Here is a 15,318-nt window from a genome sequence, read left to right as displayed (position 1 = left end):
AGATGGTCATCTGTCCAACCCCCTGCTCAAAGCAGGACCAACACCAACTAAATTATCCCAGCCAGGGCTTTGTCAAGCTGGGCCTTAAAAACCTCTAAGGAAGGAAATTCCACCACCTCCTTGAGAACAGCCGAGCTCCATCCTCATTGGAACCCCCCTTCAGGTAGTTGAAGGCTGCTATCAAATCACCCCTCACTCTTCTCTTCTGCAGACTAAACAAGCCCAGTTCCCTCAGCCTCTCCTCATAAGTCATGTACCCCACCCCCTGATCATTTTCGTTGCCCTCCGCTGGACTCTCTCCAATTTGTCCACATCCTTTCTGTAGTGCGGGGCCCAAAACTGGGTGCAGTACTCCAGATGTGGCCTCACCAGTGCCAAATAGAGGGGAATAATCACTTCCCTCGATCGGCTGGCAGTGCTCCTACTAATGCAGCCCAATATGCTGTTAGCTGTCTTGGCAACAAGGGCACATGGCTGACTCATATCCAGCTTCTTGTCCACTGTAATCCCTAGGTCTCTTTCTGCAGAACTGCTGCTTAGCCAGTAGGTTACCAGCCTGTAGCTGTGCATGGGATTCTTCCGTCCTCAGTGCAGGACTCTGCACTTGTCCTTGTTGAACTCATCAGATTCCTTTTGGCCCAATCCTCCAATTTGTCTAGGTCACTCTGGACCCTATCCCTACTCTCCAGCGTCTCTACCTCTCCCCCCAGCTTATACAGATAAAATTGCATTGCTGTCTCATTTATGGATGTAATCTAGATTTCCCTTCCCTTCATTCATTTTTACAATTGGCCATTCACATGAAAACTGGATCTTTGATTCCTCAGGCTTCATCTGCTATTGAAACTACAGTAACTCTTAACTTAAAGTCGTCCCGAATAATGTTTTTTCGTTGTTACATTGCTGATCAATTAGAGAACATGCTCCTTTGAAGTTGCACAATGCTCCCTTATAATGTTTTTTGGCAGCTGCCTGCTTTGTCCACGGCTTGCAGAAAGAGCAGCCCTTTGGAGCTAGCTGGTGGGGGCTTGGAACCAGGGTGGGCCGGCAGCCCCACTATCAGCTTCCTGCTCCCCTACGTTCCCTGTGCAGCAGCCGCCCAGCAGGCTATCAATTGCCAGCAGTTCAGCTGTCCCTCCTCCCACTGCCATGTGCTGCTCCTGCCCTCTGCCTTGGAGTTGCTCCAGGGAGCCTCCTGCTTGCTGTGCAAAGGGGCGGGGGCTAGGGTTAGGGTGCTAATGTTAGTGTGTCCCCTTTCCCCCTCTCTTGCCCTTCCCCTGCTTCTGTACCTTATCTCCAAAGAGCATGGACAGGGGACAGGACAGGGCTCAGGACGGAGGGAGCTTGCTTGCAGCAGCTGCTGTCTCAACTTGCTAATCTATTTAAAAAGGCAATGTACTTAGAGCGGCATCAGCGTACTTAAAGGGACAATGCGCATCTCTATCTCACACACATGGTGTGTGTCTCTATCTCTCTCTACCATGCTGTCTCACCTCCCTCCATTCCTGTTGCCTTGTAGAGTGAAAGGCTATATTAATAGCAATATGCTAACCCTTGAGGACTCAGCAAGTGCTAGTTCATCATTTAGCAGTAAGGCATTCCCTGGGAAATATCCCACCCTCTTCCACCCTCTGATTTCGCCACCTCAACCAAGCTTCACAATCATCATTGCTGTACAGTATTAAAATGTTTCTTTAAAACTTATACTGTGTATATGTGTATCTATCTTTCTAATAGTCTTTTGTCTGGTGAAAAAAATTTCCCTGGAACCTAGCCCCCCCCATTTAAATTAATTCTATGGGGAAATTGGATTTGCTTAACATCGTTTTTTTTCAGGAACATAACTGCAATGTTAAGCGAGGAGTCACTGTATTGAATTTTAATTTTGATTTTCAAGAAGTAAATGTGAGTTAGATAATGTCTTGTCTTATTCTACATTAGTTGGCATCTCAAAATCAATGTAAAATTTGGTATGGCTGGCTGATTAGAATAGTAAGGGGTGATGCCGGTCTTTTATATATCTAGCTAGCTATTTAAGGATTTATACCACTCTTAACATCATGGTATGTGTGTACATGAAGGTCATGGCCAAAGATAATTGACAGAATAGTGTGGGAGAAAAACCCAGGATGCAACACCAGGACATCATCACCGAACTGTATTTTCAGAATTCTGGGAGTGGCCCAAGACAGCTGAGGATGGTTGCAAGTCAAAACTGAGATATACTCATTGAAATCTATAGATGATGCAGCATCAGAAATGAAATAGCAGAGGATGCTGAAGATCAGGACAGAGATGAGAGTGGAGTGGGACTCAGGACTGAAAAATGGAGACAGGAGGTTGTGTGTCATGGCAGAGGTGCAGTTCTAGAGTTATACAAAAAGTTTACACAGTATCTGGGGCACTACTCCCTGCTTAGCCAATGTAGTTATTCCCTTATAGTCACAACCACCAAATTTACTAATTAATCTTTTAATAATGTTCCCTCTGCTTCTCCACAATTGCTCTGTTATTAATAAAACTATTTGGCAAAGCCATATACCATGGCACTCACATTCCAGAGTGATTTGGCACCTTAGAAAAAACTAAAATTGTCATGTATCTATAATAAGAATTGCTGAAATAACTCCCCTACCCCCCTCCCCCATTTTAGGTTTCCAGTAAAGAAAGGATATGTGGATGGGAACTGTGGGGTTGTCAGAGGTGGAGAGCTCTTCTCTGATGACTGCAAAGATAAAAAGTGCTATATTTGTGAGCAGCCAGAACTTCTGATGAAAGCTGACATATCATCACACAATGGAACTTGGAAACCATGAGACTTTTATCCTGGGCAATCACTTATCCTCTTATAAATGCATGGGAGAAATGCATGCACTTTACTTTTTCTCTTCAGAGGCTGTGTTTATATTTTAAATAAGTCTGTCAATTAATCACAGTTAACTCAAGCAATTAACTAAAACAAATTAACTTGATTAAAAAAATTAATAGCAGTTAACCACAGTTTTAATTGCACTGTTAAACAATAATAGAATACCATTTATTTAAATATTTTTGGATGTTTTCTTCATTTTCAAATATATTGATAACAATTACAACATAGAATACAAAGTGTACAGTTGTCACTGTATATTATAATTTTTATTACAAATATTTGTACCATAAAAAGATTAACAAAATAAATAGTATTTTTCAATTAACCTCAAACAAGTACTGAAATGCAATCTCTTTATCATGAAAGTGTAACTTAAAAATGCAGATTTTTTGGTTACATAACTGTAAATGTAAAATAAAAATGAAAAATAAAACAACAAAAGCTTTTGAGCCTACAAGTCCACTTAGTCCTACTTCTTGTTTGGCCAGTTGCTAAGACAAACAAGTTTGTTTACATTTACAGGAAATAATGTTGCCCGCTTCTTATTTACAATGTCCCCTGAAAGTGAGAAAAGGCATTCACATGGCAGAAATTTGTTCAATGTCTGCTACAAATAATTTACAAACAATTCCTACTTGTGCTACTGATAATAATAAGTCTCTAGAGATGAGAAGAACTGAAATATTTTTTTAAATGTCTCATTTAATTATTTACTTTTTGCTTCCTTTGTTATACTTCATTCAAACACAGAAAAAGAGCACAGACAAATGCATTCAAATACAAGGATACCGGTACTCTCACTACAAACACATTTCTGGAGAAATCACTTTAAAGTGTTGTTTAGAAGTTCAGTAGGATGAACTGAAATGGATATCAAAGGGAATTAAGTTCCATGCCACAGGACCCATCAAAGCAAAATCATAATTATCTGCCGTATACACTTTCTCTGTCTCCTTTTGTGTCCATTGCCATGTTATTTAAGATCTAAGACCTTGATGGTGGTGGGATTCCTAAAAGTCTTGTTTCATTGGAGTACAAATACTCATCAGGGTGGGCTGAAGGAGGAGCTCTGAAAAATAACCAGAGCTTCAAAACCCAGTAGGGCTAGTTTATGACAGCCTCTTACAAAATAGGCAGCCAATGTAAAAAATATAATGCAAGATGTAATATAATCCCAACCTTTCAAACCAATAAGCAGAGCTACAGATGCATAAAGAACAAGTTGAGAGCTATGAAGGAGTCCTGCTATGAGCTCTTGTATTCATGAGGATAGAGATTGTTGCTGTTATGGTAGGATAATTAAGGGTGCATTTGTAAAAATTGCAAAACTGTGTGTAAGGGGGAGGGAAACCATGGGATGTTGTTCCAAGAAGGATTGTTAGGCAGTGACGGGCTCCACCTAAGGAAGAGAGGGAAGAGCATCTTCGCAAGCAGGCTGGCTCACCTGGTGAGGAGGGCTTTAAAGTAGGTTCATGGGGGAAGGAGACCAAAGCCCTGAGGTAAGTGGGGAAGTGGGATAGCAGGAGGAAGCATGAGCAGGAGAGCGCAAGAGGGGAGGACTCCTGCCTCATATTGAGAAAGCAGGACGATCAGCAAGTTATGTTAAATGCCTATACACAAATGCAAGAAGCCTGTGAAACAAGCAGGGAGAACTGGAAGTCCTGACACAGTCACGGAATTATGATGTTATTGCAATAACAGAGACTTGGTGGGATAACTCACATGACTGGAGTACTGTCATGGATGGATATAAACTGTTCAGGAAGGACAGGCAGGGCAGAAAAGGTGGGGGAGTTGCATTGTATGTAAGAGAGCAGTATGACTGCTCGGAGCTCCAGTATGGAACTGCAGAAAAACCTGAGAATCTCTGGATTAAGTTTAGAAGTGTGAGCAACAAGGGTCATGTCATGGTGGGAGTCTGCTCTAGACCCCCAGACCAAGGGGATGAGGTGGACAAGGCTTTCTTCAGGCAACTAACAGAAGTTACTAGATCACAGGCCCTGGTTTTCATGGGAGACTTCAATCACCCCGATATCTGCTAGGAGAGCAATACAGTAGTGCACAGACAATTCAATAAGGTTTTGGAAAGTGTAGGGGACAATTTCCTGGTGCAAGTGCTGGAGGAACCAACTAGGGACAGAGCTCATCTTGACCTGCTACTCACAAACAGGGAAGAATTAGTAGGAGAAGCAAAAGTGGATGGGAACCTGGGAGGTAGTGACCATGAGATGGTCGAGTTCAGGATCCTGACACGGGGAAGAAAGGAGAGCAGCAGAATATGGACCCTGGACTTCAGAAAAGCAGATTTTGACTCCCTCAGGGAACTGATGGACAGGATCCCCTTGGAGAATAACATCAGGGGGAAAGGAGTACAGGAGAGCTGGCTTTATTTTAAAGAGTCCTTATTGAGGTTGCAGGAACAAACCATCCCAATGTGTAGAAAGAATAGTAAATATGGCAGGCGACCAGCTTGGCTTCACAGTGAAATCCTTGCTGATCTTAAACACAAAAAAGAAGCTTACAAGAAGTGGAAGCTTGGACAAATGACCACGGAGGAGTATAAAAATATTGCTCAGGCATGCAGGGGTGAAATCAGGAAGGCCAAATCACAATTGGAGTTGCAGCTAGAAAGGGATGTTAAGAGTAACAAGAAGGGTTTCTTCAGGTATGTTAGCAACAAGAAGAAGGTCAGAGAAAGTGTGGGCCCCTTGCTGAATGGAGGAGGCAACCTAGTGACAGAGGATGTGGAAAAAGTTAATGTACTCAATGTTTTTTTGCCTCTGTCTTCATGAACAAAGTCAGCTCCCAGACTACTGCATTGGGCAGCACAGTATGGGGAGGAGGTGACCAGCCCTCTGTGGAGAAAGAAGTGGTTCAGGACTAGTTAGAAAAGCTGGACAAGCACAAGTCCATGGGGCAGGCTGCATTGTATCCAAAGGTGCTAAATGAGTTGGCAGATGTAATCACAGAGCCATTGGCCATTATCTTTGAAAATGCATGGCGATTGGGGAAGATCCCAGATTACTGGAAAAAGGCTAATGTAGTGCCCATCTTTAAAAAAGGGAAGGAGGATGATCTTGGGAACTACAGGCCAGTCAGCCTCACCTCAGTCTCTGGAAAAATCATGGAGCAGGCCCTCAAGGAATCAATTTTGAAGGACTTAGAGGAGAGGAAGGTGATCAGGAACAGTCAGCATGGATTCACCAAGCGCAAGTCATGCCTGACTAACCTAATTGCCTTCTATGATGAGATAACTGGCTCTGTGGATGAGGGGAAAGCAGTGGGTGTGTATTCCTTGACTTTAGCAAAGCTTTTGATAAGGTCTCCCACAGCATTCTTGCCAGCAAGTTAAAGAAGTAGGGGCTGGATGAGTGGACTATAAGGTGGATAGAAAGCTGGCTAGATTGTCGGGCTCAACAGGTAGTGATCAATGACTCCATGTCTAGTTGGCAGCTGGTATCAAGTGGAGTGCCCCAAACATCGGTCCTGGGGCCAGTTTTGTTCATTATCTTCATTAATGATCTGGAGGATGGTGTGGATTGCACCCTCAGAGAGTTTGCAGATGACACTAAACTGGGAGGAGTAGTAGATATGCTGGAGGGTAGGGATAGGACACAGAGGGAACTAGATAAATTAGAGGATTGGGCCAAAAGAAATCTGATGAGGTTCAACAAGGACAAGTGCAGAGTCCTGCACTTAGGAAGGAAGAATTCCATGCACCGCTACAGACGAGGGACCGAATGGCTAGGCAGCAGTTCTGCAGAAAAGGACCTAGGGGTTACAGTGGATGAGAAGCTGGATATGAGTCAACAGTGTGCCCTTGTTGCCAAGAAGGCCAATGGCATTTTGGGATGTATAAGTAGGGGCATTGCTAGCAGATCGAGGGACGTGATTGTTCCCCTCTATTCAACATTGGTGAGGCCTCATCTGGAGTACTATGTCCAGTTTTGGGCACCACACTATAATAAGGATTTGGAAAAATCCAGTGGAGGGCAACAAAAATGATTAGGGGGCTGGAGCACCTGACTTATGAGGAAAGGCTGAGGGAACTGGGATTTTTTAGTCTCCAGAAGAGAATAATGAGGGGGGATTTGATAGCTGCTTTCAGCTACCTGAAAGGGGGTTCCAAAGAGGATGGATCTAGGCTGTTCTTAGTGGTAGCAGATGACAGAACAAGTTACAGTCAACTTGTTCTGTCATCTGCTACTTTCCTAATATCCAACCTAAACCTCCCCCACTGCACTCAAGTTGCAGTGGGGGAGGTTTAGGTTGGATATTAGGAAAAACCTTTTTCACTAGGAGGGTGGTGAGGCACTGGAACGGGTTACCTAGTGAGGTGGTGGAATCCCCTTCCTGAGAGGTTTTTAAGATCAGGCTTGTCAAAGCCCTGGCTGGGATGATTTAGTTGGGGATTAGGTCCTGCTTCGATCAGGGGGTTGGGCTAGATGACCTCCTAAGGTCCTTCCAACCCTGATATTCTATGATTCTATGAAACCCACTTTTGTACCATATTTCATGCAAGGATGTCCATGGTCAAAAGTGATGACAAAATTCTTAACCTCATCTGTGAATGAGCCTCTGCAATACATGGTATGACAGAAGAAGAAAAACCAGAAGGATTTCCAGTCCAACAGAAAGAATTCCATCTTTCCAGGGTTGAAGATAATGTATCTCTGACACACACATCTGGGAACGCCCCTAGCCCTAAGGTTGAGCTTTCAGGATCCACTTTGAGGAGTTTGCCCATGTCAAGGTTCTTTCCCCACTCTGAACTCCAGGGTAGAGATGTGGGGACCTGCATGAAAGACCCCCTAAGCTTATTCTTTACCAGCTTAGGTAAAAATCTTCCTCAAGGTACAAACTTTGCCTTATCCTTGAACCCTATGCTGGGGTTCACCAAGCATGTTACACAAAGAACAGGGAAGAGCCCTCTTGAAGACGTCTTCCCCCAAAATATCCCCCCAAGCCCTACACCCCCTTTCCTGGGGAAGGCTTGATAAAAATCCTCACCAATTTGCATAGGTGAACACAGACCCAAACCCTTCGATCTTAAGAACAATGAAAAAGCAATCAGGATCTTAAAAGAAGAATTTTAATAGAAGAAAAAGGTAAAAGAATCACCTCTGTAAAATCAGGATGGTAAATACCTTACAGGGTAATCAGATTCAAAACACAGAGAATCCCTTTAGGCAAAACCTTAAGTTACAAAAAGACACAAAAACAGGAATATACATTCCATTCAGCACAGCTTACTTACCAGCCATTTAAACAAAAGGAAATCTAACACATTTCTAGCTAGATTACTTACTAACAAGTTCTAATACTCCATTCCTGTTCTGTTCCCGACAAAAGCATCGCACAGACAGACAGACCCTTTGTTCCCCCTCCCCCCTCCAGCTTTGAAAATATCTTGTCTCCTCATTGGTCATTTTGGTCAGGTGCCAGCGAGGTTATCTTAGCTTCTTAACCCTTTACAGCTGAAAGGGTTTTGCCTCTGGCCAGGAGGGATTTTATAGTTCTGTATACAGAAAGGTGGTTACCCTTCCCTTATATTTATGACAGCCCAGTACTCTAACTCCAGCACCCTGTGCTGGTACAAAGATGTCCTTGCTACACAAGATGGTTCTACTGCTCATGACCCAGTCACCTCACTCTTGTCTACACTGGAGAAGTGTACCGTGGTAGGAACCCTATGGTCCCCCTAGTATCATTATCTTGTGTCCACTCACAAAAGCACTTCAAATGCATGACAAATACCAGTTGAAGTAGACTTGCTTTCTGCAATGTTTAATGCTGTGTTAGTCTCTTGACCCATTTTAGACTGAAGCATTTTTTTGTGACCTGGATGGTTCAACCAGTCCTCAGTGGTGACATTTCAAAAATCCAAATCTTTCAGGAGTTGTGTTGGGAATGTGGCAAGGTACCAAGAAACCTTTGTATTTGAAAGCGTTTACCACAATGGTATTGTGTATGGATGAATCAATATGGCTAGAATGGATGCACTTAAACCAATGCTAGCCTACCCATTCAATAGCAAACAGTTCAGTTCTCTAGTGTGGAAACAGCCTGGTGCAAGTTAGAGCAGCCTGAAGTCATGAGATGTTGTGTATGAATAACTGAGCTGTTACTCTGAGCTGTTGATATTTAACCACAGCCAGCTTCCTGCAAGGTGAGGTAAACAGGTTAGCAGTATAAGAAACACCTTGAAAGCTCTGCAGTGTGGCAGAAAATATAAATTATTCTAGCAGGGTGAGGAGTGGGGAACCCTGGACCACCCCAGGTCCCACTACCCATTGTTTACCCTGTCTTCTCCCCTGTATTCAATCCTAAGGGCTTGTCTCCCAGGGGTTTACCATCTATCCCTCTTCTTGGAGCACATTGCTTCACTGTCAGTCAGGGTGGCTACAGGAGCAGTGTGTCTTGCAACTGTCTCCTCCTCAGCTGGACTACCTCTGTTACCAGCAGCCCTGGGTGGAGCAGCCTTCCTCCTATTCACCATCACTTCCTGTGGTAAATTCCCCCTTATAAGTTCCTCCTCCTCCAGGCTGAACAAGCTTTGCAGGTGTATCTTGTTTGCATGAAACAGGCCCCAAAGAGCTGGTTAGTTTCCTCCATACCACTGTAAGGGCATGTTCCTTCAGATGGGGTTTTCTAGTGTGCTTGTTTGCTGTGTATTTGTATATGAAATCTCAGAATCGAAGGAAGTAGAGAAAACACTACCGAAAGGCCCTAGAAACTAAGAGATTTTGATAAGAACATAAAGAATAAAAGATATTAACACAAGAACAGCCACACTGGGTCAGACCAATGGCCCATCTAGATCAATATCTTGTCTTCCAACAGCGGCCAATACTAGGTGCTTCAAAGAGAATTAACAGAACAGCTTCTGGCATGCAGAGGCTGGGGACAACCAGAGCATGGGGTTTCACCTCTGACCACCTTGGCTAATAGCCGTTGATGGACCTATCCTCCAGGACCAGTTATATCTTCTCCAGCAACAAGTTCTACAGGTTGACTGTGTGTTTTCTGAAGAACTACTTCCTTATGTTTGTTTTAAACCTGCTACCTATTCATTTCATTGGGTGACCCCTGGTTCTTGTGTTATATGAAAGTGTAAATAGCACTTCCTTATTCACTTTCTCCACACCAGTCATGATTTTAGAAATCTCTATTATATTCCCCTTTAGTCATCTCTTTTCCAAGCTGAAAACTCCCAGTCTTTTTAATCTCTCCTCGTACGGAAGCTGTTACTTGTGCTTAACCATTTTTGTTGTCCTTCTTTTCCAATTCTGATATTTCTTTTTTGAAAGGGGGTGACCAGAACGGCAAGGTATCTTGAAGGTATCTTTTTTACTCTTGGAGATGTCTTCTTTCTACATGTAATCACACACAGATACTCACACTCTCACTTGCACACGCACATACAAGTTCAATAATTTAATTAACTTTGAAAACATAAGTTGATCTGAAAGAAAAACATTAGAATTTTACTTTTCTTAGCCAACTTGTCTTTAACTTCTAAAAGTTTCCAGGCTCTGAGTTCTCTGGTCAGGTGCAGGGCTTTTCATTAGATATGTGAGTCTGAGGCTTTTTATGTGGTATAAGCCACAGGCTTCAATTTCCATTGCTGGCTGCTATTGTCCCTTTATTATGAGGACAGTCAGAGAGTCTCATGTAACAGGAAAGAGTAGCCACATGTAGCCAAATTATTTGCAGACTAAGATGGAGTCAGCGTTTGCTGCCTGTGACATTTTTCCCTGTTCAATCTTCTCATCAAAGATCAGTTTGGAGAGCATGGTCCTCACCTTCCTAAAAAAGTTGCTGTGTAGTGGGGAGAACACCCAGCATCTCTTGGCTGAATTTAACACTGTTTCTCAAGAAAGCCTGAGAAGTATTTGTTGCTCTCAGACCCCACCACAGTACCTATGCAGAATACAGAGAAGTGAAAACAATGCATGTAACATCTTATTAGTTTTTATGAAGTTTAAACACCAAATATATTCTTATACATTGAACAATCACTTTAATCAATTCTAATAGGCAAGTGAATTGGCCTGGGGCTTTGGCGTGAGCTGCCACCTTGTCTGCCAGAATCACAAATTGCAAGAAAAATGTGACTGAATTTTCTATAAAATCTGTGGGTTAATTAACTTGCAGAAAAAATAAATGTAACTCTTCAAGGACAATTGAGGGTAGGGCAGGAAGCTTAGCACATTGGCTCAGGCCAGGACTCCCCAGACACATCTGTTTCCCAGATAGCCAGACACTGATAAAATGGCCCAATAGGGTGGATTGGGGTTACATGATCTGGTTTTGTTCTCAAATCCCTGACATTTACTTACCACTGGATCGGACTATCCCATAAAATAGCCAATGAGCCCTCAGTGTGGGATGATGGCAGAGCTCTCACCAGTTACCTGTGAGTGCCTCTCAGTGGCAGAAGCTGTTTCCTTCTGTTTGAGCTAGTTTTATGTGTTGTGCAAGCACAGGGTTGTAACATGGCTGTTATGCCACAGCCCTGCATAGGGGATGTATGCAACTGCATGGCCCCGGAGAAGCATGGGAAAGATGGTTCTTTAGGTGAGCACAATTTTTTTTCTGGGGCTCCTACACACACACACAAACTGCTCCACCCCTCCACAATTTGTTTCATTCATTAGGTTGGAGCACATCGCCCCTGGCATGCCTGTCCCTCTTCACTGCGAATCTTTTAGTATTTTTCCTCATCTTATTATTCCTACGGGACAACCGGAAGAAAATGAGATCTCTGTTATACAAGAGAGGGGGATGAGGTACATTGGTAAAGTTGTGGGGCGGGGGAGCCCTGGGCTGGAATAGCAGGGCGTGCTGCAGCTCAGAAGTCAGGGATATTGGGAGAGCTGTGATAGGAAGCTGTCTATGACTGGCCTAATTTTTTCCAACACTTTTTCCTCCTGATTTTCATGAACATTAGATTCATTCCCAAATTGTTTTAGAAACTATGCCCATCTCTCCCACCTGCTGCCCTACTAACTGAACAATGAGTATCACTGCTGGGGATTTGTACATGTCACTGGCAGGCTGTAAGTTGTGCCTTTCCTTCCTAGGTTTACAGTCACCCATCATGGTACTGTACAGCACTGTGTACTTTTCCTCAGTAGAGGAGCCAAGTCCAATTCTTGTGACGAGCCAAACCCCTGTATTTGTGAGAAGAAAGCTGTTCACCCAGAGCCCACTGCACTGTCAGAGCAAGGATGAAAAACCATGAAAATCATTTCCTGGTGTATCCTGATTCCTAAACAAAAAGATAACCCTTGGACTAATCCCTGGCCCTGGCCTAATATATCACATTTATTGTTATTGACATTTATAGTAATTTTCAAATATTTTGTTGCAATCACAGAAAATGTTGATTGGTGGCAAGAAGGAGTTAGGTACTCAGAATGAGCAACAGCAACTTCATTTGATAAACCACTCACCTTTGGACTGGTGAACAGCCAATCAGAGCACCCTCACTGCGCTCTCACTAGCCCAAACTGTGGTATATTTAGCCATGAACCTGTGATGCCATTTTTTCCTGGGTATTGAACCTTAAAATTTCTAAGAACCCTGCCTTTCTTCAGCAAGAGCAGCCATTTTGGTCTCAGAGTTACCTCAGCCTGTTATGGAAGAGGAACACACACTGTTGTGTTTGGGGCATCCCAGGTTCATTAAGTGGGTCCCAAGTCCCAAACCACATGCCTAAAAGAACCCTACTTGCCTCACACAAGGCCCAACTCCAGTTTCCTTCCTCAGAAACAAATGCTCCATTCAGATAAAAAACAAAACTTGTATTTGGGCAGAGACAAAACCTGGATTACAATAGAGACCATTCAGGAGCCCTCAAGGTTGAGGGGAGAGGCACACATACCTCCATCCACAGCAATGGTCCAGCATACTGAATCCCCTATGCCCAGATGTAGAGAGGGATGCTCTGTAACCCAATTAAGAGTGAAGCTGGGCAGGAAACCTTTTCTTGTTGTGTGAGAATTTTCAATATTTCCCACCTCAATCAGGATGAAAAGTCAAAATACCTAATATTTTGCAAACCAAAAACCTTTTAAAAAAAAGGTCAATGGAAATCCTTCATTTAGACATTTTAAGATGTTTATTTTTTATTTTTACTACAATTAACTTAAATTTCAAAACAAAAAGTCATTTTGATCCCAAAAGAGAAAGTATTACTGAAAGGGACCTTGATGCGTCATCTAGTCCAATCCCCTGCACTGAGTCAGGACTAAGTATTATCTAGTCTGTTCCCTGGCAGGTGTTTGTCTAACCTGTTTTTAAAAATTTCCAAAGACAAAGATTCCACAGCCTCCCTAGGTAACTTGTTCCAGTGCTTAACTACCCTTACAGTTAAGAAGATTTTCCTAATTTCTAACCTAAATCTTCCTTGTTGCAATTTAAGCCCATTGTTTCCTGCACTATCCTCAGTGGTTAAGAAGAACAATTTATCACCCTTCTCTTTATAAAATCTTTTATGTACTTGAAGACTCTTCTGCAGACTTTATGTCTCTTCTGCAGACTAAACAAAACCAATTTTTTTTCAATCTTTCTTCATTTTTGTTGCCCTCTTCTGGACTTTCTCTAAATTGTTCACATCTTTCCAGAAGTGTGGTGCCCAGAACTGTACACAGTATTCCAGGTGAGGTTTATCAGTGCTGAGTAGAATGAAGAATTACTTCCTGTGTCTTGCTTTCAACACTCCAGCTCATACATCCCACATTGACATTGGCTTTTTTTGCAACAGTATTACATTGACTCATATTTAGTTTGTGATCCACTATAACCCTTAGAGCCTTTTCTTCAATACTTCTTCCTAGGCAGTCATTTTCCATTTTTGCATTTCTGCAACTGGTTATTTCTTCCTAAGTGGAGTACTTTCCCTTTGTCCTTATTGAATTTCATCCTATTTATTTCAGACCATTTCTCCAGTCAACATCATTTTGAATTCTAATCCTGTCCTCCAAAGCACTTGCAACCCCTCCCAACTTGGTATTGTCCACAAACTTTATAACTGTACTCTCTATGCCATTATCCAAATAATTTATGAAGATATTGAATAGAACTGGACCTGGGACAGCTCCCTGTGGGACCCCACTTGATATGCCCTTCTAATTTGACTGTGAGCCATTGATAACTACTCTCTGAGTATGGTTTTGCATCCAGTTGTGCACCAGCCTTATAGTAGGTTTGTGTAGTCTATATTTCCCTAGTTTGCTTATGAGAAGGTCATGTGAGACAGTATCAAACACCTTACTAAAGTCAAGATATTTCACATCTACTGCTTTCCCCCATCCACAAGGTTTGCTACCCTGTCAAAGCAGGATATCAGGTTGGTTTGACATGATTTGTTCGTGAGAAACCCATGTAGAATGTTACTTATCACCTTATTATCTTCTAGGTGCTTACAAATTAATTGTTTGATTATTTGCTTCATTACCTTTCTGGGTACGGAAGTTAAGATGACTGGTCTATAAATCCCTGGGTTGTCCTTATTCCCCTTTTTATAGATAGGTACTATATTTGCCCTTCTCTAGTCTTTTGCGATTTCTCCCATCCTCCACTTGTTCTCAAAGATAATCACCAATGGCTCTGAGGTCTCTCAGGATTAGGATGAAAAAGAGCCGGGGTCTCAGAAGAGACTGGCAGTGGCAGCCATGATGGTGGAGCTTGCTCCAGTAGCCTTTGTCTGTTCTTCCTCATTTTCCCCTAATATTTGACACACCAGTTTTGGTTCATTGATTTCCAGGCCCACATTTTCTTATTTACCAGCCATGAGCTTTACACAGTCTTTGAATTATATCAGGAGGCATGTTTGTTTAGACTCATTCAGTCGTACTGTCTCCTTTTCATACCTTTTCCCATCCACATTTGTTATTATAAGTTATTGTGTCATCTTATGAACTTTCATACGCTTTCTACAGTTGAGCTCACAGTCAGAGTAAATTGGTAGGGCCAGTTTTCCCAAGAGTTCTCTATGTGAGAGTGTGAATCACAAATTCATTCATTAGGTCACTAGAGACTAGAGAAACAACAAAACTTAGGTGTGATGATACTGAGCACACTGTGCCTAATTCTTAGGTGCCTGGAGAATCACTGGGTTACGTGCCCAGGCTCCCTATACAATGAAAGGGGAAATATAGGATTAACAAAACCCAGCATACTAAGCAGCTCCCCATGAAAGCTAGCCAATGAAAGATAACAAGACAAGAGGTATGTGCTAAGCTCCACCCCTCTCTGAGGTAGGTGCCTTAAATTGGGCCTGGAGGGAGGCAACTTCCTGTCCTTGGGATTCTCAGCTGCAAACCCTCTTTCGGGGTTAGGCAACTGCACTTCCCTCATAACTATTAGCCTAGTGGTTAGGGTACTCACTGCAGGTATGGGAGACCCACAGTTCAAGTCCCCCCTCTGCCTGAGGGGGA

Source organism: Eretmochelys imbricata, chromosome 1 (genome assembly GCF_965152235.1).
Source record: "Eretmochelys imbricata isolate rEreImb1 chromosome 1, rEreImb1.hap1, whole genome shotgun sequence".
NCBI classification, from domain to species: Eukaryota; Metazoa; Chordata; order Testudines; family Cheloniidae; genus Eretmochelys; species Eretmochelys imbricata.
The sequence above is the reverse complement of the archived record's forward strand: the minus strand, read 5'-3'. Positions refer to the sequence as shown.